At 43.8% G+C, this 26766-nt stretch overlaps 1 protein-coding gene across 6 annotated transcripts in view; it reads left to right on the top strand.

Annotated features, from left to right (window-relative positions):
- Positions 1-26766, top strand: part of STAG1 (STAG1 cohesin complex component) — a 172735-nt gene that overhangs the window by 2836 nt on the left and 143133 nt on the right. The window contains exons 2-3 of one of the 6 annotated variants that reach the window (XM_040073907.2): positions 1872-1950; positions 6437-6610. The exons of 1 other annotated variant lie outside the window; for it this stretch is intronic. The gene's annotated coding sequence lies outside the window, so the exon portion shown is untranslated. Of the gene's footprint in view, positions 1-1871; positions 1951-4699; positions 4835-6436; positions 6611-15636; positions 15832-22181; positions 22201-26766 lie in introns of those variants that run through there. 4 more of the 6 variants (XM_040073904.2, XM_058421907.1, XM_040073908.2 and 1 more) reach the window with 4 other exon arrangements.

Here is a 26766-nt window from a genome sequence, read left to right as displayed (position 1 = left end):
CATCTTGGAGTTTTGGGATGAGGCTCTGGCTTCTGGTGCTTGGAGTCCAACCCAGGAGGTGATGCTGAATCTGGTGCCAAGATAAGGAAGTGCCTTATCTCAATCTGCTTTGTTGACTTCAGGACTTAAAATGCCAGCCCATGTCTGCAAGATACTTCCTGCTTTCCTTAAAGTTTGGGAGATTTACTTGGAGTCACTTTCATTTATCAGTGGAGCTCTGAAACTCCAGTTGCAGATTGTCATCTCCTACTTGCAGTGCCACAGTGTCTGCTCATTTGGCTAAAACCAGAAAGGAGCAGAGCTGGTTTTTGTTCTTGGAGAAGAAAGGGAAACTCTACAGAGTTTGAGTTCATGGGCAGTTAATTGTTTTGTTGTTTCTACCCAGGGCATCCATAGATAATGCAGTATTTTGCTTTTCCATGCTGATGTAGTTTTGTTGGTTTGGGTGTTCAGTCTGTGATCAGAACACAGAAACCTATTTCTTTGTTCCCTTAGAAAATCTGTGGTTTAGAGTGTTACTGTGACCTCCTGCAACTTTTCAGTCTGAAAATACACTTTCAAAAATAAACGTTGTTTTGTGAAGGTACACTCTGATTTTTTTTAAAGGCAAAACCTCACCTTCAGCGTGCTGAAGGGAAGGAACTGCAGAGGGAATCTTGTCCTTAGTTTTGATTTTGTAGCAACTTGCTGATTTAATTTGACATGTCCTGTTGAAAGTCTGACTGTAGGCAATGGTTGCAGCACTTGGCGGCTCGTGTGTCACTGAGAGAAAATACCCAGGAACTCGGGAGCTCTCCCTGTGGTTTGAAGGAACCGTGCTCCTGGCTTTGCCATATTTCCTTGTTTGCATGCCTGCAGGCATTTTATACTTTGGAAAATGCTTTTTAATAATAACGGTGTGCTTGAGATAGCAGGGTGCCTTGGACAAGAGCTCTGTCAGGGCCCAAACAGTGTCACCTGTGTCCTGTTCTGAACTGCAGGTATGACAGGAACTCGCTAAATTTGGCAACTTTGCCTTAATTTTGGAATATCTGGGTGGAAAATACTTATCTATAAATGCAGGTAATTCCATATGGAGTACAAGTAGTGCAAATACAAGGTTTTTTATGCCTTCAGGCGCCTGACTTTGGTGGGTGCTGCTCTCTGTGCCCGGAGCTGGGAGCACTGGCTGGCCAAAGGTACCAGCACCCCGTCCCTGCCCAGAGGGGAGCTGGGTCTTAAAAGACACAAAAAGCTGTGCATGGTGTGGTGGGACAGGCTCTCAGCCGTGGTTGGCAGCATTATTAGGCATGAGAGCTTGATGTGGGAGTGTATTGTGAGCTCCAGTCACACAGTTATTAATCATTTATTTCAGAATTAGGAGCAGGAGGTGGAATTCTTAAGCCTGTCCCCCTCCAGCTGAAGGGCAGGTTGTTTCAGGTGGTTCCCAAAAGTAATGTTTTACTAGAAAGCAGCGTGAGGGAACATCCAGCCAACTGTGTTCCTTGCTGTGCAAGGTTTCAGCAGCAGAGACATTATTTATTCTGTAAATAAACCTAGTGAGTTTATATTCTGTAACTCTACAAATAGTAGAATTGTATTATATTGGCAGATTAGCGAAATGAAAACAATGTTAACAGATTGTTCAGCTCATAGGAAAAAGATATTTCATTGTAGAGTTGCTTAGGGATTATCCTGTGTGTCAGAAATGTTGCTAAATGTCGACTATTTTTCTACAATAAAATAATAAAAATCAAACCAATTCACCTTGGATACATTTTTACATACTAAAGCATACCGTGTGGAGGTGTTTTTTGAAACCAAAATCAGATAACAAGCTGAGTATCTGTTTGCACTCCCCCACATGAGGGTTTCTCTCTCTCTCCTTTTAGGGTTAGAATCCCCAAGGACCTGGAAGATACCAACTTGTTTGTGTTTATAAGTGGAAAATGAAACTTCATTTGGGAATGGGTAATGAATTCCACCTTAAATGCATGCTCAGTGTGCCAGTTTTGCATTGTTAATTTCTAGATCTGTTCATTAAGACCACATGAGCTGGTTGCTGCCGCTGGAATTGCACAAGATGGTTGAGCTGCTGTGCCAGCCTGCCTCAGCTGAGAGGAATCTGTGTCCCCACAGCTGGACAGCTCTCCCTTCCCTTTGTGCTGCTGCTGGCTTGACCTTCCCTGGAGCTGAATTCCCTACCTGGCCAGCTCCTCTGCTTGGGAGGGAGGTTTTTCTGCTCAGTGTGTGAATCGAGTCGGGCTCTCAGAGGCAGGAGTTGGTAGAGGTGATGCAAGGTCAGCGGCAGGAATACTTTTGGAGAAAAATGCTCCTGGAGATGGGGATCCTCCATGTGGGGGGTTCAGGCTGACTCAGCTGTCAGTGCCTGTGCTGGGTGTGGATGTTCAGCATGGAGCCCGTTGTTCAGTGTAAAGCTGGGGTTCTGTGGGTAGCTCTTACCTTCACTGAATGCCCGCTGCCAGCTCTGCTGTCTGCAGCCTGTGTTTGTTCTTCCCTTCCTCGAGCCTGCTGCCATCAGCACATTGCTGGCATTCTTTTCTAGAAGGAAGAGTGTCCCAGTCTGGCCTCCAGCTCCCACTCTGTCTCCTGGGCTTGTTTGGGTTGGAAGGGACCCTAGAGATCATCTTGTTCCACGCCCTGGGGGTCACCTTCCTCTCCAAGCCCTTGTTCCTGTGGGACTCCCCTGAGGGCCCTCCGGTGTTGTCAGAGGTGGCCGCTGGTTTGCTCTTTGTCTCCTGTCCCTTCACAGGGTTACCTGTCCATGCAGGGCCTGTTGGTGCCACGGCAGCTGCGTTTCTGTAAGGGCCTTTTCTGAAGAATCTTGTTAAACGTCTCTTGGAAATGAAAGCAGGCTTTGTCAAACGCGGCCCACTGGTGTAAGGGAGGGCCTTGGGAGAAATCCTGTGGATTTGTGGAACTCGACTTTCCTCTACAAAAGGAAGGTTGATTTCCCTGTCTAAATACTGTAGTGTATTCAGTTACTTGTAGATCTGTTTTCTAGAATGGTTTCTACTAAATCAGGCTCGCTAGACTGTATCATCAGAGTGTTAGGTGAGAGAGTAAACATAACTATAAATTGCGTTCAAGAGTAAGCGCTGCTTCAAGCAGTAGAATTTTATTTTGAAGGCTGTTTTTTTCTGGTTCACTTGTGTGGCTTTTTTGGTGTCTGATGGTTTTGTTTTTCCTATATCCTTACTTTAATAGGACATTGCTTGAGGGAGGGAAATTAAACATCTTTCTAAGAAATGAATATTTTTAACAATGGAGAGGTACTTACATACTTTAGGATCTCTATTTTCCTGAGTTCAGTGGAAATTGGTCCATGTACTGACAATTATTGATAGTGGAGATGGAGAAAAGGTCAGAGAGAAGGATATATACACAGATTACTCACCTGTAGGCCTGTTCCTGTTGGCTACTGGGCTTAAAGAAACCCAAACAAATGGTTGCAGTGATACTGTAAAACAAATAACATAGCACAGGGAGTGCAAATCAGCACTGCACAGATCATCCTTGCACACAGAGCTGAGATTGGAGGGGCTGCCTGCCTTTGGCTGCTTGCAGACTGTGCTCAGCCAGCTGTAACCTCTGTGCCCTGCTGTACACAGTGCTCTGGGAATGGCACTGAGAGTGAAGAGAGCTCCAGTGGTAAGGAGGGAAGCTCTTCCCCAGACTTGGCCACAGTTTCGGGTACTCTGCCCTTTGAGTCCTGGATCCTGGCTTGTTTATTCTTCCCCTCCTTTCTGTTCCATGATCCCCATGTTTCCCTTAAGCTCTTTGATGCTTTTTCTATTTTAGCACTAGCTGATTGTTCTGCTTGTATTTACATAAATCAAATAGAATTCACTTAAAACGTGTCCTTTCCAATCCCTCTGAGAAGGGTCAGTGTAGCTGATCAGAAGAAATGGCATAATTTCTGTGGGTTTGTGCATCTCTTTTGCTTTCCTAGTCAGAGGAATGATTTTTATTTTTATTTTCTAATATCGTCTTTTTTTTCTGTAAGCTCCATTTGCAACAGTTCTCTCTGACAAAGCAATAAGGTGGAGCTGAAATTAAATTCCTGTTTCAAAATGGTCTAGGGAAGTTTTGCATACTAATTATTGTGCTGTTGTACAAAATACTGGACATGCTCAGAACCTGGAGAGGCATGTTTCGATATTGACCTGTTACACTTAGTTTTCTTCCCAAAAGGAAGCAGAGAAGCGGCTTGGTTTTGCTTTGCAAAGGGAAGTTTTTACACACTCAGGTTCACGTTGGTGGAGCTACTAAGCCCCAGCATCAAGGACAGAAAGCACTGGTGTGGGACCTTATGTAAATCCTATTGCCTGACTGGGTAATGAATTCTTGTCTTAGAGGTAAATGTTTGTGAATGCCAGAGCCATTAGAGCTGGGAGGACGAGCCTTTTCCATTACTTTGCTGATTTCTCCTTGCTGGTTGTTGATTCAGAGCTGTTGGTGTCCTGGTGGAAAGTTGGGAAGGAAAGACAAGGGTAAGAGATAAGGGTGAGGGATAAGAATCAAGGGAAGCGAAGTGGCACATCTGAGCTGTGAAGAGAGGAATTGTCACTTGAAGCTGCCACTTTTTCCTGGACATTTTGTTTCCCCAAGGCAAACATATTGTTAAAAACTGCTAAGACCTGAATGTGTATCCTTTTCTAAACTTTCAGAATGTTTTCTTGGAGCTCTCTACGCTTTAGGATTGCCCGGCCTTTTGCAAGAGCGTGCCATTCCTCAGCATCATCCCTAGCATTCGTGCAGGCCTTGGAGCCCCTGTGCGATGGCAGGAGGTACCCACCAGCATTTTCTGCAGTGAATCTGAGCTATTGGCAGAGTACGTCACTGACGGAGTTTTGTTGTGAAATACACAGCTGAGAATAACCTTTCACATCTTCCTCGCCCATAAATTTTTGGCAGTCAGCTCCTTTGTTGTCCGTCCCTCAAACAACTTCCTTGACCTAAAGTGGTGCTTTGGTAACACCCTCATCCAGGGCTGAGCTATTGTGTCTGCCTCTGTCCTCAAGGCCACGTGTTGCTCCTCTTTGTAACTCGTGCTCGCATTCAGGCCGATGTCAAAAGATAATGACTTGGTGTGGCAGTGGTCACAAAAAGCATTCAGCGTTGTGGGACAGTCAGCTCTGATTTGTAGCTCCCCAATTCTGATCTCTTCACCCAGAGGCCTGGGAAGTGACAAGTAGCACCCTGAAGTGTCACAGAGTGCCACCGCAGTTATTAATGCTGCTGGAATCCCGAGCCTGTGTGCAGGTTCCCTGGTGCTGGCAGATGTGGGCCTGACACAGGGAAGAGCTCGTGGAACTAAGCCATAATGGAACAATTACATCATTAAAGAGCATGGGGATGTACAAAAACAGTGACTTCCAGCTCTTCAGAAGAAATAAATTCGTGATGAGCTCTCTTTGCACCAAATGAGGTGTCAGGAGTGAGCAGAGCAGGCTGTTCTTGAACAACACATGCTGGGGACACCGGTACAGAAAGTGTTGTGCAAAGTGACTGCAGCTCCTGCAGCCCCTCAGGTGGCTTGTTTTATATACACATGTAAGAAAGAGGTGTCCTTATGAATCTCTGCTCGAGCTGTTGCTGGTGTTGGTGGCATGCCAGGCGCTTAGAGGCGAGTCCTAAGAGCAGCACGAGTGTCTTGAGGCAGTGTTAGAACTGTCCTGCCCTTCCTGCAGCTCCTGCGTCTGATGTTGCAGTCAGAGCTGCCTGAAATGGGGCCTCGGCTGGGAAGACAAAAAGCTGTGGGGAAGGAAGGGAAGAACATGTCGGTAAAAGGCTAGAAATGATCTGAATATCATCTTACATTCACCACACTTGCCTATTAATAGCCAACAAAGAACAAAAACTTAGTACACAGGGCAGCCTCATTTGTATTATTTTTCCTTAGCTGTAAGCTCAGGCAGTTTGGGACTTGGTTGCTGGGGATTTTTTTTAATCCTCAAGGGGAATGTTGGTTTTCCCATTGTTATAGATGGCTCAGATGAGCACGCCTGTGGTTGAGATGGGTATTGTTAGGCAGTTACTCCCATCTTGTTTCAAATAGCACATGCCTCTGACAAATCAACTGTCAGGACTGGAAATTCCCGTGTTAAGTTTTTAGCTGCAGAGTGGTTATTTTTGTGGTGTTCCAACAAAACTTATTCAAATTGATTTTGAATATGAAATTAAGGTGGGATGGTTTTCTTTTTTTTTTTTGCTTTGTTTTGTTTTTTAGGTGTGGTAAATATTTTTTTCCTAAGGATTTCAGTGGGAAATTCCTGCTGAGTTTTCATGCTTTAGGGTAAAGGCCTGTGGCTTTAATGAGATCGCTGTTTCTTAGTTGTTAAAAAACCAAAATCTGCGTTGCTTGATCATTTTATAATTGTCTGTAAAGCAGTAAATGGTAGCTTGGTTTGACTGGGATGTCTCTTTCTTGCAGGTTTTGTAGTTGTGCAGGTTTTGCATAGGAGCAGGTTGCGTGTGCCGCACGGAGAGTAACCCTCACTGCATCCTTCCAGCTCTGGGAAGGACAGGAGTTTGACAGACATCAGTCTGCTACTTGTGAACAGAAGCCATTCCTGAGCACCAGGCTGTGTGAGGCATAACTCCCCAGGTTTGCAAACCAGGCTTTGATTTTTTGGTCTCGTGCCCTAAAGTTGCCGACAGGTGGATCTTGTCAGTCGGGTGTCTTTTGTGCTGTATCCTTGTGTCCTCCAAAGCAGGCAAGTTACCCAGGGCTCAGATAAGGAACAAATGCTTTTCTTAACTTTGTTGAGGAGAGAACATTTATTTTGGATGAAATCTCCCAGAGGACCTCGAACAGACAGTGGATGGGACGATCAGTAAACCCAGCAGGATATAACAACACTGTGTGCTCGGGCAGTCGGGAATGTCATAGTGGGACATCAAATAAGGGAGCAAAGCCGTGTGCTTTTAACCTGGCCAGGGGCTGGCTGGTGGAGTTGAGATCAGGGCTGTTGGTGCTCAGAGTGCATTCTGAAGGTGCACACAAGGGTGTCTCAGCTTGGCTGCCATCCCAGGTGGAAGGTCCCTGCCTTGGGGGCTCTTCGGTCGCTTTGTCACGTGGGTGTCTGTGCTCTCACCACTGAAACCCAGCGGCTCTAATACCATTTCCCCCCTTAATTTTAAATGTCCTCATCCTGTAAATGTCCTGTATATGATAAGAAAAACTGACACCACCCTGCCCCCATCATGTTCTTTTCCTTGCAGTATTTTTTCCTTACTCTGCAGCTGATAAGAGTTTTCCTGTATTACTGACAGAGATTTAACCTTGCAGTATGGTTTCTTGAGGACCACTACCCAAAATGTTGCAGTGGTTAATAGTTTCCTATAATACCTGCTCTGCAGTCCTCTACCCCTGGCTTTCAAGCAGAATTTTTCTATTATTTAGTCCTATAATTATTTCCCTTTAAGAACAGTAGTTCACTTTTGAAAAACTGCAAAGCGTTTATCACTAATACGTCTCCATCCTCTAACTGGAATGTGCTGTGTTGTGAGAACAGATGCTAGAAAGACTTAGTGTTGCGGTTTTATTTCATGAAATAATAGTATTGGAGTGTGTTTTTCTCTAATTATTTTATTTTAATTTTTTTCACTCATTTGTTTTGTGCATTGGTGGAATCTCTAGGGTCACAGCTCCTAAGTCCAAAATCATCTTGGTTTTACAGCCATTAAGGGATATTAAAACTGTAGACTTCTGTTCAGTCTTATTTTACTAGAACAATGGACTTGTACTAGAATGGTTATTTATTTACTTTTACTTTTGTGGCTCTTCCTGGGCTTTCTTTGTTCCTGGAAGAATATGGAACAAAAAAACAATGGAGAGAGAGCTTGAGTTAATCCCTTTGTCTGTCTTGGGGTGCGACAATTTACAATATTCTTGACAGCTGTTTGTCTAATCTCTTAGTTGCTGGAATTTTCACTGCATTTCCTAAGCAGCTTATTCCAGTGCTGTATATTCTTACTGACTATTTTTTTCCAAACTGACACATTTTGCAGTTAACTTTTTGGTTTTATTTCATCACAGTGAGCTATTTCTGGTGTACCTCAGCGTCCATGAGCTGTCATTTCTTTTCTCCTTGAGCTCTAACACAAACTGTGTCTTTGTGTTTCTCGGTGTTTGCTCCTACCTCTGGTTTTCTTGTTCTCTGAACCAGCTTACTGCTTTGTAGACTCTCCTGGCAGTTCATATCCCAAAGCCTGGGCCCCCAGACAGGGCACTCTGTTCTGATGCTGATGATTTAGTGGTGCAAGGTGGATTGTTCTTCATTTATTTCTTTTTTGTGACAAGCTCTTCACAAGAGTTCCTCGCTCTTCCCTCATGCTTTTGCTTGTTATTCATGGAGGGCTTTGCAGGCCATCCCAGGGCTTTAGAATCCATCTTAGCCTGTGCTTGGGTGTCTGGAGTCGCTCTGGATTCCTGTCCCCGAGCGGCAGGGTCACCTTGTCACAAGGGAGGGATGGATCCTGCGTGGGAGGCCATTGTCACTGGTGAAACAAGTGGGTATTGGCCCGTGACGGGACAGCTTCTCCTGTGTGCTTAGCACGGGCTGCAGCACAAACTCAGGACAATCCTTGGCTGAGGTGGTGTCAGAGGAGCCCAGGCTTTCCCCTGGCTCCTGCTGGGGGCTGATGCTGCCGCTGCTGCAGTTGGCTGTGCTGCCATTTGATCAGCTGCAGTCTTCAATATTCATGAAGAGCACTGAAGAAAGAGGCTGCCTTGTTTGTTCAGCATCAAGCTGTTGGAAGCATACGTGGAACATTGGTTTCTCCATGTCCTCTGATGTCAAATGCTGCTTTTTTGTTAATATAAAATGGCACAAGTCTTCACGACGACTTTGACAATATGGAAAGAAGACCTAGGGGTTTTTTTGTGGTAGGGTAGCAGCTGTAAGAGAAAAAACTGGGAAAGAAAATTAAAGGGTGCTAAAAAAGTGAAGAAGGGATGCATTTAATGTGAATGCAATCTGTGTATTTCACAGACTTGCCCTAAATTTTTCCTAAGAAACAGCTGTCTTCCAGCATGGACAGCATTTGCAGCTTTTGTTTCTTCCAAACTGAGGTTACATTTTTGTACCAAGCAGAGACGTTTTGAGCTTTGAAACCAGTCTTGTAGTTATGACATCATTAGCAACATTTATTTATTGTCTGTTTGAATCCTGGATTCCTTTTATCGCAGCATTTGTTCCATATCAGTTTATAATCTTCAGGGAATGGCTTTAGACAGATCTGCTGTGGTGCTCTACTGTTTTAAGTGCACGATGATTTGGAACTTGGATTTCACTCCTTGTTTGCTTATTTTGAAACTGCCTTTTGCTGTGTTTTACGAGCTAATTTGTTGTGGGACTATATTGGTAGAGGTGGGATGAAAATTAAACATTGATTAATTTATAAGTAAATAAATGGAACTAGGCTGTACTTTCTAGGCTTTACTGAATTTTGTTCACTTAGTAGCTTTATACTGATAAACATACCTAAACTTTTCTCTTTTTTTAGTGCATTTTTGTCCTCAGTTAGTGCTTTCCCACCTCTTTCTTTTTAGGTGACAGGCTATCACCTTTGCTGCCCTCCTGTCACCCCCAAGTGTCTGCTTTTGACTGATGAGCCTCTGTCCCCATGACATTGTCACTGGTTCCTTGCAGAGCAGTTTGGCTCCTGCTTCGAGCACAAATCGTGTGCCTGGCAGGGCTGGAGATTGTTCCAGGCTTTGGAGAGAGGATGAGTGCTCCATGCAGGTCTGGGATAAGCCAGGGTAGTGTGTGTGTGTGTGTCACTGGGATAACCCAGGGTAGTGTGTGTGTGTCACTGGGATAACCTGGGATAGTGTGTGTGTGTCACTGGGATAATGCAGGGTAGTGTGTGTGTGTGTGTGTGTGTGTCACTGGGATAGACCAGGGTAGTGTGTGTGTGTGTGTCACTGGGATAATGCAGGGTAGTGTGTGTGTGTGTGTGTCACTGGGATAGACCAGGGTAGTGTGTGTGTGTGTCACTGGGATAATGCAGGGTAGTGTGTGTGTGTGTGTGTGTCACTGGGATAGACCAGGGTAGTGTGTGTGTGTGTCACTGGGATAATGCAGGGTAGTGTGTGTGTGTGTGTGTCACTGGGATAGACCAGGGTAGTGTGTGTGTGTGTGTGTCACTGGGATAGACCAGGGTAGTGTGTGTGTGTGTGTGTGTCACTGGGATAGACCAGGGTAGTGTGTGTGTGTGTGTGTCACTGGGATAATGCAGGGTAGTGTGTGTGTGTGTGTGTCACTGGGATAATGCAGGGTAGTGTGTGTGTGTGTGTGTCACTGGGATAATGCAGGGTAGTGTGTGTGTGTGTGTGTCACTGGGATAGACCAGGGTAGTGTGTGTGTGTGTGTGTGTGTCACTGGGATAATGCAGGGTAGTGTGTGTGTGTGTGTGTGTCACTGGGATAACCCAGGATAGTGTGTGTGTGTGTCACTGGGATAATGCAGGGTAGTGTGTGTGTGTGTCACTGGGATAGACCAGGGTAGTGTGTGTGTGTGTCACTGGGATAACGCAGGATAGTGTGTGTGTGTGTGTCACTGGGATAACCCAGGATAGTGTGTGTGTGTCACTGGGATAACCCAGGATAGTGTGTGTGTGTCACTGGGATAACCCAGGGTAGTGTGTGTGTGTGTCACTGGGATAACCCAGGGTAGTGTGTGTGTTGCTGGGATAAGCCAGGGTAATGTGTGTGTGTGTCACTGGGATAACCCAGGATAGTGTGTGTGTGTCACTGGGATAACCCAGGATAGTGTGTGTGTGTCACTGGGATAACCCAGGATAGTGTGTGTGTGTCACTGAGCAGCCACAGGGCCGTCTGCCTTTGCCAGCTCATCAGCAGTGTTTGTACAGGTGTTTTGGAAACACACCGAGGGAATTGGACTGCTCTTAGTAGCTGTTTTGTCAGCAGATGAACGGGACTTTGAGTAGCAGAATGATGGTGACTGAACAAGTTCCTGTGGTGCCACTTGCCCTCCATGTGGCTCCCTGGCAGTGCTGCTGCTCTTGCTCTGCTGGGGTTGTTGGCAGAGGTGTGTGGGAAGACAGGGATCTTCCTCTGCTTGTTAGGGAGCACTGGTGTGATGGATGAGAATTGGGATACCGGGCGTTGAAGTGGAGAGGCAGTTGATGTTTTGGTTCTGTACTGCTGTGGTTGCCATGCTTTGTTGTGTAGTTGGGCATTTTACTGGGTGGGGCAGTGCAGAGTACAGCAGGAAATGAGTGACTGGTCGAGGAACCTGGCTGGTTCTCTGGGAATATGGCTTTCCTCCCTATCATTACAGCTGGGAGGCCATCAGCACTTTATTCTTCCAGTGTACCTCCCAGGGAAGCTCATCTCCATGATTACATCACTTATCTTACCAATATATGTTCCTTTTTAATAGACTAGGAAGAGCCTTGCCATCAATCTCCTACTTTCCCTTCTAACAGCCCTCAAAAATCCAAGGGGAAAAAAAAGTCAACTGCTCTCGGATCTGTTGAGTCTGTCACTGTGTGTGTATAAGGAGCTTGAGCTTTGAATGTTTAAATCAAAATCCATTCAGTCTCAGGACGTTTTTCTCTCTGGTTTCATCCATGTACTGCACAGTTCTGCCTGTCTTCTGCTCTGTTTTCTGTAGACTGCAGTATTTTTGAGAAGCCTTTCCTTGATCAAGCTCCAAAACTGTTTGCCCGCCCCTCTTCTTCACAGTGGCTGTATCTAAATTCTTGGTTAACAGACTCAACAGTTTAGTGTTAAAACAAGAAAAAGTTTCTGCTGGTTTATCACAACCTTGTAACTTTCTTAGCTGAAATTAAAGTAAGAAATTTAAAAAAAAGAAACACTATAACAGACCAAAACAACAGCCAGTGGGAAGGGGAAGCTAAATGACTAAATATGGGGTATAACAAGGCAGAATTTCTTGCTTCTCACAGCCAAGAACTGAACGGTTGGGTGTCAGGAGCAGAAATCTCACCTGCTACCTGACAGTGGTTTATCCCTAAAATCATCTTTGCTTAGGAGTTTGTAAATGTTGAAGATTCATTTTCCCCTGTAACCTGGGGGCTGTGCTCAGAAAACAGGTGATAGACTTCAAGTGTTCATTTCAATCTTACCTTGCTCTGTAGTGTCAATTGTTGACTTAAGGAAACCGTCTTATGTTTGCAAGCCAGTATTTAACTACTGTGCTAATTGTTTTCTCTTCCATTTCCCTGTAATGGGGTCTAATTTTATCCAAGTCTTCATCAGTCTGCGAGTTTGCAAGCAGATTAGAACTTAAATTGTACAGTGGAGAACAAGCAATAATAAATACCCTTTTAAATGTTAGTTTTAAAATAATAAAAAGAATTGTAAAATCTCTCCTGGTAAAAATGATACTTTGAAACATGTTTTGGGTACCATTTTTCTAGTGAACTGAAATCTCACTATGTTTTCTTTATTATTCCTTTGGCAATTAATCTCATAACCCATTCTCTGGTGTTTTAGTAAGGTCAGCAGCTACTCTAAATGACAGCCTTTTTTCAAATGTGGCTGCCAAATTTTCATGTCAGATAAATATCTTCTGTCTGCAAAGAACACGTGGTCACTTCTATTACAGAAACATTAGCTATTCTGTCTCTGCTCACTGTGTTCATGTATCAGTGCTCCCTCCTTCAAGGAATGATTGAAAACTTGGGGAAGAGGCTTTTGTGCCCATTGGCAAGGAGCTCACAAAACTTTTTGTAGCTTAAAAGACAACATTTTCTCAGCATTGCCCTGAGAATGCCGGAGAGATGTTTTTAGCTTCAACGTGGGAAATTTTGCTGAGACTAATAACTGTCTTATTTTGCATTCTGTTAACATGCCCAGTGTCTCTGGAACTGCAAGATGGCTGTATTTGGCTGCAGTTAATACGTGAATAAAGCATACAGTAAACCATAATATTCTTTATAATAGATAGCCAGTACATAAAATTAATAAAACATGAAGATGTTGAAGAGTTCCCTAAATTCTGGCTGCAAAGGAAGGTTGAAGGTTTGGGAGTGCTCAGGCCTGGGTTTCACCGGTGCTGTAGGTTCAGAGGGCTGGCACTGAAACAGGCTGGTCTTTAAAAGCAGTGCTCACAGGTTCTGTCAGTGATGTCCAGGCTCTGTGTTGTCTCACATCTGCTCATGGTGCTCTGTCTACAGGGCCTCATCCTTCTTACAGTTGTGGCTTGGAATGGTACTACGGAAATAAGAAGCTGGGGACAGGATTTGACTTTGCTCTTTTTTTTTTCTTTTTTTTTTTTTTTAATTGAAGAATTTAAGAGGAAAAACCCGCAGGCGTAAAAACCTCAAACACATTTAAGGGTGGAATTTTTGCTGCATGTACTAATTGGGAATTACCTGTGAATTCTCTGGGAGTTCTGTATTCAGGACTTTCTGTACTTAGGAAGGATGTGTGATTTTCAGCATATATGTTTTAGGATGCTGAACACCTGCTCTAAGTGCACAGTGAAGTCCAAGTTTCAGCCTGCAGGTAAGACAGGTGCCTTCCATAGCAAGTACACAAGTAATTCCCTGTGTTCCTGCAAAAGAGGAATAAGCCTGAAAGCATCATTAAAAAGGTAGTCAGTTCCCTTTTCTGTCCTCGGCAGTACTAAGACCAGAGCATTTTTGATAAAGACATGTAAAACCCGGTGCTGGGAATTGCACTGGAGCTGCACGGCTTTTGGAGCTCCCGTTGCTCTTGTGTTTCCTCTGCCAGGCAGGTATGGGAAGGCCAGTTAGCAATCCTGCGGGGCTGTGGGTGCCCCTGGGCCTGGGACAGACTGAGTTAGCAATCCTGCAGGGCTGTGGGTGCCCCTGGGCCTGGGACAGACTGAGTTAGCAATCCTGCAGGGCCGTGGGTGCCCCTGAGCCTGGGACACACTGAGTTAGCAATCCTGCGGGGCTGTGGGTGCCCCTGGGCCTGGGACAGACTGAGTTAGCAATCCTGCAGGGCCGTGGGTGCCCCTGGGCCTGGGACAGACTGAGTTAGCAATCCTGCAGGGCTGTGGGTGCCCCTGGGCCTGGGACAGACTGAGTTAGCAATCCTGCAGGGCTGTGGGTGCCCCTGGGCCTGGGACAGACTGAGTTAGCAATCCTGCAGGGCTGTGGATGCCCCTGGGCCTGGGACAGACTGAGTTAGCAATCCTGCAGGGCTGTGGGTGCCCCTGGGCCTGGGACAGACTGAGTTAGCAATCCTGCGGGGCTGTGGGTGCCCCTGGGCCTGGGACAGACCGAGTTAGCAATCCTGCAGGGCTGTGGGTGCCCCTGGGCCTGGGACAGACTGAGTTAGCAATCCTGCAGGGCTGTGGGTGCCCCTGGGCCTGGGACAGACTGAGTTAGCAATCCTGCAGGGCTGTGGGTGCCCCTGGGCCTGGGATAGACTGAATTAGCAATCCTGCGGGGCTGTGGGTGCCCCTGGGCCTGGGACACACTGAGTTAGCAATCCTGCAGGGCTGTGCTCCTTCCCTGGTGCCCCTGGGCCTGGGACAGACTGAGTTAGCAATCCTGCAGGGCTGTGGGTGCCCCTGGGCCTGGGATAGACTGAATTAGCAATCCTGCAGGGCTGTGGGTGCCCCTGGGTCTGGGACACACTGAGTTAGCAATCCTGCAGGGCTGTGGGTGCCCCTGGGCCTGGGACAGACTGAGTTAGCAATCCTGCAGGGCTGTGCTCCTTCCCTGGTGCCCCTGGGCCTGGGACACACTGAGTTAGCAATCCTGCAGGGCTGTACTCCTTCCCAGGTGCCTCTAGGCCTAGGATAGACTGGTAACGGGCTTTGCCATAGGTTTTACAAATGCACATTAAAGCAGCGTGTCCTGCTTGAAACCCATTATTTAGAAAGTTGAGTGTGACAGAGACAGGAGAACGTGGTAATCACAGCAGAGAAGGCCAGGCTGAGGTAAAGAGTGAGGTGGGATTGTTCTTTTCTGTTGGTCATGGGCTGGAAATCGATTAGTGTTGGACTTGAAATATGTAATTAATGATGAAAAGAGCCACTGGCAATTTGGAGTGTATTGAACATGAGCTGTGTAATGAAGTAGGGAGGTAAGCTCAACCACTTTAAATGGGAGAACCTGTCATATTTGTAATATTTAAAATCTGTCTTACTATTAGAAAACCAAAATGTTAGGGTACTCAGTAATTTATAATATTTAGCATTAAAAATCTGAGCTAATTATGGGTAATAAAATGGCTGCAATAGAATTTGGACATTGAAAGTTTATAGAAGCTCTAAGCGGTAATTAAGGATGCTATTTTAATATATAAAATTTATTAAAGTTAAGCAAAGGAAAATCATTACGCAGCTCAGAAGGGAAAGTGTAGAAAGAAAAATTTGCTTTTAAATTCTCATTGTCTCTTACTGAATTTATTTGAATAACTAAGAAACATGACACTAGGCTATCCTCTTCTCATGCATAGTATAATTTGCGATATTCCCATGTCCTTTGCATGTTTATCTACTTTTATACTTCACTTGATAGGGGATTAGAGACCTAAGGTTGTGATTTTTTTTGTCTACTCTGTATTCTTTGGGATTTTTCTATTTTAGAGCTTCTGAGATCACAGTTGAAATAAAAGCTGTACTTTTATGCCTAATCAAGCAGCTTCCTCATTTTTAGTTGGTGAAATATTTTTGGCATCCTTTTCTCAATCTGACCTTGCTGGGCTACTACTGCTGGGATAATGGCAGCTCCCTGAAGAAAAGGAGGAAAGCTCTGCCTTCAGCTGGCTCTGGATGACCCTTTTGGTGCTGGAACCTCCTCATGGAGCAGAGAAAATGCAGGCAAACCCCCTATCAACCTGCAGGCCTTTGGGTAAGCTCAAACAGTAGCCAAGAAGCTCCTGGGAAATGGGAGAAAGCCCTTCGGCAAGAGGTTGCAAAGTCTCACCAATTTCTTCAGAAGCTCAGCAGAGGCTTAATGGATTATCTGAATATTGAGTTGTCACCTGGAATGGCACTTTTCCAAAAGAGATTTACATTACCTGTGTTCTTGAGCCATCCACCCTCTCCCTTCCAGACAGGTAATGGTACAGCCGTGACACTGAGTTGGATTAAGTACATTGCTCAGTTAGACTGGGTAAGATTGAGGTAAATAGAATGGGCCCTTTCAGATTGCCACCAACTTGTTTTTAACTGCTTTTCACTGGGGATAATCAGGATTAACAAGATGTGCGCCTTTCTGCTAAAATTGTGGTGGCATTTCTTTAGCATGTGCTTTTGCCATTCATAGTTTGGGCCATGGCAGGTTTGAGGTTCAGGCTAAATTCTTTGGGAAAGGGAGACATGCAGAGCTCACTTTTAAACTGTGTTTATTGATGAGTAATCTTTGTTCATTGATACCTGTGTTTGTTGATGAGTAATCTTTGATTAGCACCAGCATCATTGACTCCTAATGAACATCATTGCCTTTCTCTTGGAATACAGGAGGATTTGTGTTGAATTCTAGCTGTTCTAGGATCTGTGCCTCCCCTAAATGGAGTTTGAGCATGTCCAGTCATTCTTTTTGAAACTCAAAATAGAATTAGTATCTTCTGTGTCTCCGAACAAATAATTCTGGGAACAGTTTCATTTGCTCTTTTGCTCTAAGTTTTACACTCACTGCAATTTCCTTGAGAAGTATTTCTGAAAAATATTTAGTTGGCCTTTCCTTAAATCAGATGTTTGTTCTTGTTACATCTAGCTGTTCAGGTGGATGGATATTACCTTGACCACTGGACTGAATTCTCCATGAAATAGTGACAGGGCTGTGAGAGCACTCCTTTTGAATTACGTGCTCTTCAGCACTTCTCTTAGTAGGTCCCTGATCAATACAGTACTTCATAATTTCTCGGGTTCGATTCAGATTTAGAGAGAATGTCAGTATTAATTAATGTGTTCAAATTATTCTCTGGAAGCCATCATGCTGTTAGTTCGTTCAGCAGACAGAATCAACTTGACCTGGACCAGGAAGCTGCCTCTTATCCTAAACCCTTATCATAATTTACTAAAGCCTCTGCATTCATTGATGTTGCCTGTTCATACTATTGCTTTTCATGTTTTCAGAGAAATCATTAACAGCTTCCTCTTCTCTGAGATTACGGTATGGTTTCTTAGAAGCCACCTATCAGTCAAAGTTTTTTTGCTTGTATCACCTCCTTTTCTCTAATTCTTGAACCTTTCTTTCCCCCACTAAAAAAATAAATAAGTAAAAAAACCAGCAGCTCCGAAGGGCGAAATGCTGAGCGTTAAATCCTGTGCTACTAAAGCTCTGGGATTAAGAGTTTTTTAACTGCTGAATTCTGGAAGATTTTTGAAACAAACCTCTGAATGCATATTAGTTTGGAAACAGAGAAATCAATCCTTTAAAACAGTTCTGCAGTACACATTTAATTGTCCGTGTTTATTCCAAATGCTTTTAAGGTAGAAAAGAAGCTTAAAGATTCTTGGCAAATACATGCTACTTGGATAGAAACCCAAGAATTTTAACAGCTGTTTTCTGGAGAATGTCTTGGCTTTTCTTGTTCTTGATGATTTATATCTATATGGGCAGTTTGATGTCACCTTTTGCTGATCTGTGGTTTTCAGTTCGGTCCTCTAAGGCAGTGTGGCTTTGCAAATGTTGGAGTCACTCCTGTCACTGCCAGGACAGTGGGACAGAGGAGGGGACATGGGAAAGAAGCTGGGGGACTTTAATATTGCTAATGTTTGGTCTTTTGAATAGGGTTCAGATGTTTTATGGTTTGACATGTTATTTAAATGCATTAGAAGGATTGAGTTGCTGCATGCCTCTTAGGAGCACAGCCACTAATTTCAATTAAATTTGGAGGGGGTAGGAGGTGTCCAGAAGACAAATTCCTGCAGTTTTTGTGAAGGTAGATAACTGACCAAAATTACTCTTTTAATGTCTCTTTCCCATCCCTTTTCTACACAGTCTTCTAAATAAAAGCAAGAGCAGGATTTCAATTGTTGTTAGATGTTAGAGAATCCACACAGAGTTACAGAACAGTAATCCATGGAGAACCAAGCTTCATTGTTTCCACAGCTTGTGGAACTGCTGGAAAAGACAAACAGAAGGGAAGAGTAAGTGTGCAGCAGTCTCAGTTGGCCAAACCCGACAAAGAGAGCTTTTATCAGTGTATCAGCATGGCAGCTAAGACTTTTGATTCTGTGGTTCCTGAAAATAGAGATAATCTTCTGGTTCTGGAAGAAAATCTTCATCACAGTTTAAACTGGAGCAATTACATTCCCAGGAAAGGCAGCAGGAGGAACAGGAAAATGTGTTGTACCTTCTCAGAAATCCCCACAAAGCAGCTGATCACATTTAGGATCTCGTTTGATGGCTCATGATGTGTTCTTGTAAATTCATTATTTTTAAAGTGGGATTGTGCCTGACTCTTCCAAAGCCACATAATCCATTTACTGCATTGACAGAGGGAAGTCAGTGTCCCAATCACTGCTCTTGTTCTCTGGCTCAGGGGTGGTTCCACTGCTGCTTTTCCACTCCTGGTTTCTTGGGTTGGTGAGGGCGCAGGGCTTGGTGCGCTCAGCCTCTCACCCTTGGGCAGCAGAATGGGAATGCACAATGACCCATGAGAGGGAATATGGTTTTATTGCACTTTATGCATATTGCATAAGTTGTTATGGATTAGTATTTTATTTCTAATTTAAGAAGCAGTTTATTTGTATTAATTACTTTTTGAAATTCAACAGCTAGTTGGGAGCAATGATTCACTTACTGGGGAAAAGTCAGCTTGTTTGAGGTTTCAGGTTAGATTTGACACCTTCAAATCTGACTCTTTAGTGCAAACTGAGCTTTAGGCAATGCTGATGGCAAATGGGAAATTATTTCTAGTTAGCTAACAAATATAACCATTGACAGTTTAAAAACAGAAGGGAAACCCAACCTTTAAGTAAAAGGAAATCCTAGTGAGACCTACAGCCTTATTAGACATGTCTTTTAAAAATTAAAATGTGAGCATTATCTTAATGATGAACAGATTATTGGAAAAAAAGCCATGTAGGATTAATTTAAACCATCAATTTTTCATGTTAGTGCTAATGTATTAATTTAGTAAGAAATTGTTATGTTCGTGCCGTCCTGATAGCAAAGCTGGCATGAATGTGGCCTTTTGACTTCCACCTGAAGAAAAAGTGAAAGCCTAAGGACCACATGAGTTTTCAATTATAAGTGTCACAGTTTCAGTGTTTAACTACAATGGCAAAATATGCAGAAAGGAACAGTGGGATTTTGTAAAACACCTTGTTTATGTGAAGGCCAGAGCTGTATCTCCTCCTAACAGGGAGACAGCAGCAGTGTAGAGGATAAAATGTAAGAGGTACATCTTTGAGATCAAAAGAACCCCAGAAATGATGGACCTAAAGGTCTGGTAGGCAGCAAATTCTTTGTGTGGGGGTGTTCTGGGAGGTGGGTAAGAAAACAGGTAAGCAGTGAACTCAGAACTCGGTGCAGGCTGCTGCTGGAAGGTGCCTCCAGCTTCCCTCCTTCCTTCTGCCCTTGTTTGCCACACTTCGTGCTCTTGCCAACCTTGTCTGTAGCACTTAGCGCTTCATTGTATTCTAAAAATTGTGAATGTTTTATTTTTTAACTGGAAATGTTTCTTAGAAGACAGGATATGAAGTATCTGAGCCCCAAGTAGAGAAGTAGTTATTTGGAGGGGGTTTGCCGGTATACCTGACCCTGGTGACAGGAATGTAAAGGGAGGCACAGACTCCAGAACAAGGGAGGGTTGGGACAGGACAGGATGAGCCTTCATTTGGGTCAGTGAAGGAAAAGAAACAGAGAGGGAGGGTGTTCCCTGACAGGGAAGTGTCCCAGCTCTGGCTGAATCTGCAGTCCTTGAGCCACAGTCATGGAAAGAGGAGGAGAGGAAACTGCTGGAGTCTCGCTCTGCATGGTCAGGGTTCTCACACTGGGTCTGTGGGAGAAACCAGTCTCCTGAAAATGCAAAGGAGAAGCTGGAAAGCTTGTTCCAGCATGACCTGGCTGTGTGGATGGAGAGGTGGGGATGGCTGTGGCATTCCGACTGCTGAGGATTCTCTGCTCTGTGAACCTGGTGCCTCAAGATACCAGGGTGGATGTCAAGACAGGCAGGGATTTTGTCCTGATTAAAGGGAAAGGTCCAGAGGAGAGAGATTTGGAAAGTCATGAGAGCAGCTGGAGCACTGAATATAAGGTGGTAGTGAAAGCTGACCTGCACTGTTTATTGTCAGAATGGGATATAACTACATCTTTGAATAAGAAAGGACCCCCATATACAGATAATATTAGGGAATGAAAAGTATCACCTATAAAGATAATACTGGTGCAAAATCTAATGTGTGTAAATACAAGCATTTGGGAAAATATGGATTTTGGGAGTGTTCTGGGGAGTATGGCTATATGCATTTTTCTTGTGACTGAGCTTCTGGCATCCATAGAAGTAAAGGTCTTTACAGGTCCTTCTTCTGCCCCACATGGTGTTTTTATTATTGTAGATGTGTTTAAAAAAAATAGCCAGAAAATGGCACCACTTTTTAATAACTTTGAAGATTAAGGTATCTTGCAGTTCTCAATTATTTAAAGGTTTGATACATGAAACTGTGATCAGCCAAATTCTGGATTTAAAAAAAAAATAGTTTAAGATTCCTGTTATAAAACCTGGAGAGCTATGTCTGTTGGTATCTCACTGGAAAGATTAAGATAGACTTTATTGTCGTATTTAAGCAGTAGTTTTTAACTAGCCCTCTGCCTCATGACTACTGCTGGCTGTCCACAGGTTGGAGGAAAAAAGTTCCTTCATCTTGTTGTGAGAAAGGAGATTTTAAGGCAGTGCTTTTCTGCTGTTCAGAGGCTTCTCAGAGTGTTACATTAACCATAACTGGAAATGAAGCGCTGGTTGGTTGTGCCCCTGCCTGCTTTGCTCCTGTGAACTGGCAGCCAGCTGCAGTGGGATGGAATTGCCCCTGCAGCCCTGACTTGGCCTCGCTGCCCTGGGGACATGTGTATCTCACAGCTCCCTTACAATATATTTTATATTTGTATAAGAATCGGACTTTCAGAGGTGGTCGTTATCCACGCTAAAAGGATTAGTTGTGATTCAGTTTTTAGAAAATCCCCCCTGTGAAGTCCAGGACAAGTGGGAAGTCCGTATAGGAGCTGCTGCACACATAGAACCAGGCCCAGGATCTTGGTGGAGCTCCCTCAGACTGAGCTGCTCACTGAGGTCACGCAGAAGTTTGGGCAGGATTTCTGTCCCATCCACCCACCAGACCCTCACAGTCACTCACTTGTTCTCCCACCAGCAGGATCGGAGAGAAATGGAAGGGTAAAAGCTGGAAAACTCATGGCTTGAGGGAAGGCCAGTTTAACAGGGAAAGCAAAAACTGCACATACAAGCCAAGGAAACCAAGGAATTAATTCAGCCTTCCCACAGGCAGGCACGTGTTCCACACCTCCAGGGTAGCAGAACCCCAACACAGGTAACTGACTTTGGAGGACAAATGCCACCACTCCAAATGTCCCCCCTTCCTCCCTCTTCCTGCCACTTTTTACTGTTCATGGTGTCGTGAGGTCTGGAATATCCCTTTTGTTGGTTTGGGTGACCTTTGTCCCCTCCCAACCTCCCAGGCGCCCTCAGCCCCTCCCTGGGGTCTGTGAAGGAAATTAACTCTACCCAGCTGAAACCAGCAAGGTCTCTTCCTCCATTTTCTGATTCCCAGAAGGATTTCTGGGTAAAATCCAGTCTGGGTCTGGATCTTACCAGGCTGGATCTACTGGCATCTATACCAGTGTATTGTCAAGGGATGCTTGCTGTGAGAGCTTGGTGTTCATCTCAAACAAGGAAAGATAACAGGAAAAACGATTTTTATCCTTGTCATGTGAGAGAACGATTTGAACTGGATTTAGAGGATGTGAGAAAGGAAATGGAAACACTTTCAAGGTCACACTGGAGCTCTGAAGCTCCGCAGGCTTTCTCCCCATGTCATTGATGCAGACAGCCCTTGGTGATCCAGGTCTCTGCAAAGCTCGTGCATCAGCTTGTGCATCATCTCTGCACATCTTCTGTACAGAGAATATTCTGCAGTTAGCAGTGCACTGACCTTCAGTGGTCACAGTGACAGTCCCTGGACAGCACGTGTGCCATAGCTGAGACAGCCAAAGAACTGGAACTTAGGACACGAACTTGACTGAAAATCACCTGGTGTAAGGGAGGAGGGGAAACAACAGGAAATGAGCTGCTGTGGGTGGTACTGGAGTATTGAGTTTCTAATTGTGCTGGTTGAATTTTCTTGAAGTTTTCTCTCTGTGAATAACTAATTGGCATTTTAGATGTTTAGTTCTTTTCCGTGCTTATGCTTTGTATCTAACACTTATCATCAAAAACTGGTGGACACCTGCATCCAGAGGAAAGGACAATGTCACAGGCTTAGTGTGATGGCTAATTAGAAATAACCTGGCCACAGGATTTCATGAAGGCTACTGAGGCTGAAAGTGGATACTCAGTTTTTTGTTCACTCGATGTGTTTTCAAAACCATTGCTTCTTACTAGAGATTTCACCCCAAACACATAACACATTAAATGGTGTTTTCTGTATGTTCCTATAGATGATTTTACAGCTAAGTTGGACTTGCTTAAATTAGACACTTAATGATATATATGTGATTTCCCCCTTTAAGACTGAAATGAAGTTTTTTCATACTTCATGCATTATGTGCACTTAAACAGGACTATGACAGTTACATCTTGGTGTTAAATATGTGTCATTTGTTTGTTTTTTCCATTGGTAGTGAGTCTTAGCCCACACTGGATTTCCCAGTACTTCCTTTTGTGGACCTGAGGCCTCTGTGTTTATTTGTTAATTTTTTTTTTTTTTGAGTATGCAGTGTGTTCCTGTGAGCCATGGTTATTAATTGACAGATGAGTTACACTATGATGGCACTTAAAATGCACAACGTGTATTTCTGAAAGCAGTCGTTGCTATAGCAACTTTCTAGTAGGTCACTGGCAGTGTTGTGTGAGTGTGTGTGTATGATTTGGCTGTTAATGCAGACTAATACTGGTAGAAAAATGAGAAATGGGAGAGTCAGAAAGAAGGTAGCCCTTCCCCCCTCCCTGTCCTCTCCCCTCAAAACAGCGTAAGAGAATTTTGTGGAGAAAGTGCTTACTTAGGATATCGCGTGTATTGGCAAGAGACTGGCTATCATCTGCTATAATTAGATGCTTTCTTTTTGTTTATGCAAAGATTATTAAAAAGCCTCCAAATGGCCTTAATCTGACTCTGCTTTTGCTTTGGTATCTTTAGAGTTTGGTTAGGGAAGGAATCCATACTCAGTTGATCCAAAAGTAATGTGTTGTATTTATTGAGCATTAATACCTATTTTTGAAGTACATCTGTAGTATGCACTGAATTTTGAGAAACTGGGGGAAGGGGAGGGTTCCCCTCTTTTTCTAAGCTCTTTAGAGCAAGGTACAATGCTTTTCTGTACCAATTTAGGCCAATGCAGATCTCCTGGTCCTGTTCTCTCCTGATTGTTCCCATCCTGTGCTCATGCAAACAAGAGATGAGCCAGTTCAGGGAGCTGATCCAAATACAAACAATGGAAAAACAGTTTTTAACATTACTAGATGATTTCCTGGATTGTACAAATGGGCAGAAAGCCAAGTGCCAGTACAGCCGCAGGAGGGAGGAGCCATGGTGCCTGATGTTCAGGGTAGTGGACATGGGTGGTAGTGACTGGCATTCCCAGACATGCATTCAGATGCTCTTTCCCAGTGACTCTGCTTTTGGTTTTGCTCTGAAACTTAGCCAAAAGTGCTGTGCAGAGGACTCTGTCCCAAATTCTTTGTATTTGTATTGTTCTCTGAAATAGTTCTCTAATAGTGTCTCCTGGGTTGTTTTCTTTATTTTTTAATTTTTACTGCTCTGATTAGGGAGCATTCATATATCTCTTTTAAAGTGATCAACCTATAGCTAGGCCATTATTTTGAGTCTCGAAATAACACTGCCTTAAGATAATAGAAAATGAATGACTCACAGGAGCACGTTCTAGATGGTGATAAATGGAAATAGTAATGTAATGTGTAGGAAGTGTACAATGACATTGTAATCTAATAGATTTTTCTCAGGTTATAGTGTGGAGTGTTTAATGTGGACTTTGTTCTGTGTTGCCTCTTTTGTTCTGCAAAAAGCCATGAAGAAGCTGTGCTGCATTTTCAGTGGAATCAATATGATAGAATTGCTTTTCTGCCTGGATGGGAGCAGGGAGGGACTGTGGCAGGGTGGGCAGGAGGACAGGATCTGCTTGCTCCCTTCTCTTCTTGTCCCCTGTGTCTCCATTCACTGCTTTGCTGGGAGTATCCAAGCTGCTGTTAAAAAAAGGAGTAGGAACATGTGGTCAGGAGCAGGAGGAAAAACCAGGGACTGCATTTTAAACAACAGCCACCAATCAGATTGGTTCAACCATTATATGAAACCTCATCCCAAAACCCTATTGAAGAAGAAAATATCTGTTCCATGTTGGTTTGTTGTTGGTTTTTTTAATTATTATTCTCTGATATGTAGTTATGTTGTCTATGTTTTGAGAACTTGATTTGTGGAAGTGCTAAGTGTTGGTATAATCCCTGGAAAAAACCTTCCTTGATACTTTTAAAGTATTCAAATGATTGCTGAATGCTGTATTAAATATACTGTGTATACTGTGTGCTCTGGAAAAGCTTGCTCTAACTTTGCCTCAAGGGTGAAGGCAATGCTTATAGATTAATATTTACATTTATTTGAATAATTCGTAGGGAAATAGAGGTCGGACCAGGTACAAGAAAAATGAAAACTTGCGTCTTCCTTGTATTTTCTGTAAGGTTGGTTCATAGAGGATATGTTAACTCCTGGGGTTACATTTTTTAGCTAGAGTTTGCTCTTGAGAATCTCAGAGTTGAAAATCTGTTTAAGGAAATACTTCAAAATATTCTCACTCTTGCTCTTATACCCTGACAGTTTCAAATATCAGTTACTGGTATTTTCATTTTATGTAACTGTGTAAGATACTGAAAATCCTCTGCCTGTCTTTCTGAAGCGCAGAAGAAAATATTTGCAAATTCTTCAACATTTAAAGCTGTGTGGTCTGTTCTCTTCTCGGCAAAAACAAAAGCCAAGGAGCCTTACAGGGGGAAATATCCTCTTGTGTGGATCAGCTGCTGGAATTTCCCCACTCGCTGGAGAGCCTTAGCTTTTCTTTTCTGGAGCTTCCGTTAAGTTTCACTCAGTCTTACCAGCAGTGCTGAGACAATTGTGCTTTTTCTATGTCCAGTGTCTTGTATTTGATGGTAGAAGACAATTCTCTTCTAGGCACAAGGTTTTCTTCTCTCTCCTGTTAATTTTTCTTCTTTTTCTTTGTCGTTCCCAGGGAAGAGATTTGTAAGGCTGTGTGTGTAAGCAGAAGGTTGGTACTGTTGGGGACCATCACTGTAGCTTAGCAGAGAATTCTGTGAGTAGCAGTTCTTAAGTTCCACATTTTGGAGACTGTGCTCTGCACACTGACATTAACTTCACCACTCAATCCTGAATGTAGCTTTGACCTTGCACAGACGCAACCAGGCAGATGCCTCTAAACCCCCAGCACATTCCTAAACAAGTTTTGGTTGTACAGGATAGCCTCAGGATCCCATGTTTTTCCCATTCTTGGATCCCTCAGAGATGTTGGTTTGTGGCTCTTGGTTTCATCTGTTAGCCTGCTACCTGTGAGGTAATCACTGCAGCTACTCTGCATTTCTTCTGGTGATTAATCCTTGGATTCTTTCTTCAATTCACAGTCAAGGTTAGCTATGTTTGGGGATCAGGTGGGGAAGAGGTTTGATACCTTATTTATTTTCTCTGGGAGGGTAACAGGTTTAGGTTGCTGGCAAAGCCGATGTTCCAGTTTTCCAGTACCACAGGGTTTCCTCTCTGTTTGGGTATGTTTAGAATAATAAAGCACTCTGGCACTTCATACTGGAATTGTTCATAGCCTCATTACCGTGGAGCAGCCTTCATCTGATGACAGCCTTTCCAAGGGAGGCAAAATCTTTCTTCTGTCTCTTTTTACGTGGTCTGTTTTGGCTAAGCTTTAGCTAACTGATTTCATTAGGCTGGAAACTTCTGCATTAGTCCAGTTAATTGTTTTTATAAATATTTCCCAGATAAAAAAATTCTTCCTTGTCTAGGGGGGAAGGACTGCTGTCAGTGTTACCAGGAAAAAGTATTTTTGGCTAGGCTTTCAAGTTGGGAGCACAAAAATGGATGATGCTTGCTCAAACACTGTCACAGTAATTCCAGTTTCTGTCATCTGCTTGTCAAATAACTTCAGAAGTAAAAAGAGGTGTGTTTCTGTATTTCTGTAAGCAATGCAAGATACAGTTATAAAAGAAATCATCAGTGTTTGCAATTTAGAGTATCCAAGTAAATTAGTGATAGCTTTGAAGTTTGAGTTGTCACCGTGCCTTCAAAGTAAAGTATTTATATTGAGTCAGGAGGGAAAACACTCAGTGGGGAGTGAGGAAGATGGTGGGAAACCAGCTGTTGTGAACCAGATCCAGTGCAGTTAGCAAAGCACATTTTGGTGATCCTGCTCTGTGCTGCACTGCAGTAAATCCTCAGTTCACCTGTGTCCTTGTGCTCTACACCTCTACTACAGCATCACCTCAGCACCTTCCCTGGCCTGGGCTGAGCAGGGCTTGTGGGCTCTGAGCTGTGTGTCTGATAAACAGGACAAAAGCAGCTCTGCAGATCCTGTCCC

Source organism: Hirundo rustica, chromosome 10 (assembly GCF_015227805.2).
Source record: "Hirundo rustica isolate bHirRus1 chromosome 10, bHirRus1.pri.v3, whole genome shotgun sequence".
NCBI lineage: Eukaryota > Metazoa > Chordata > Aves > Passeriformes > Hirundinidae > Hirundo > Hirundo rustica.
The sequence above is the reverse complement of the archived record's forward strand: the minus strand, read 5'-3'. Positions and strand labels throughout refer to the sequence as shown.